The following is a 1,223-nucleotide window of genomic DNA, read 5'->3' as shown; positions in this document are numbered from 1 at the left end:
CTACTACCCGCTCCTTCCTTTGTAACTCCCTGCTCCATCCTTCCTACTCCCTCCTTCGTCGCTCCCTGCTCTGTGCTTTGTCCCTGCTCCATCCTCCCTACTCCTGGGACGAAGGATAGTTACGACGGAGGGAGTAGGAAGGATGGAGCAGGGACAAAGCACGGAGCAGGGAGTTACAAAGGAGGGAGTAAGGAGGATTATTATTATTATTATTTATTTCTTATCGGACGCCCTTATCCAGGGCGACTTACAATTGTTACAAGATGGAGGATGGAGCAGGGAGTAAGGATATATGATAGAATTGAAATAAAAAATTACACATGCTTTACTCAGGCAGTTGTAACAACATGAGTACATATACAACCGTATTTATATAAAATTTATATAAAATGTGATAGTTGTCCTTTAAAGGCTCAACAATACCAATCTAATCATGCAGAGAAACTGATTCCAGCACCACATCAACCGCAACAATAAAACAAAAATTGACCAGATATCCAATTTTCAAATTATACCACTACAAATTGGAATATCGATATCTAAACCTTTCCTAAGAAAAAGCAAAAAAAGAACATAAAGGGATAGATCAAATCAAAACTGAAACCTACCCACCAATCTCAAATTACAAATGCAGATTTGTGATTAGCAGGTGGGTCAAAGTTTTGATTTAATCTCAGCCAAATTCTGATTAACAAACACCCCTTTATTCTTCTAAATGATTCAATATAACTTTTATGAACTCTTTCTTTTCAAAGCTGTGATCCTATTTTTTCTGTAGAATTTTATGGCTGACCAGTCTCTGTCTTTAAGGGCGTGTGGTTCAGATTGCAGACACTGAAGACAGTCGGTCTCTCCTGGCACTTTACACATTCTGATGAACTTCATCAGGGGTCTTTCGACTGCCTTAATTTCATCCATATCCCATTTTCTCCTCTTCATTTGTTTTTTCCTATTAAAAAATGAAAACATTTATCAAATAAATACACTGACATGTATTTGATGTAGAGTATGTTACTCTATGAAGGTTTTTGTAGTTTTAAGTAAATGTAGTTTACCTGTGGAAGCTTCACTGTTGGATTTCTTGAATTTTCCAGCTTGGTATAAAATAGAACATAAAATAAGTCTCGTTCTATTTATGTCTAAATTAAAATTATGAAGCAGGCTTAATATCTTTATTTTCAGAAATGTAAACATTTATAAAAATGTAGCTTTTAACAATGTGA

The sequence above is a fragment of the Polyodon spathula genome, chromosome 41, assembly GCF_017654505.1.
Source record: "Polyodon spathula isolate WHYD16114869_AA chromosome 41, ASM1765450v1, whole genome shotgun sequence".
Lineage (NCBI taxonomy): Eukaryota > Metazoa > Chordata > Actinopteri > Acipenseriformes > Polyodontidae > Polyodon > Polyodon spathula.
The sequence above is the reverse complement of the archived record's forward strand: the minus strand, read 5'-3'. Positions refer to the sequence as shown.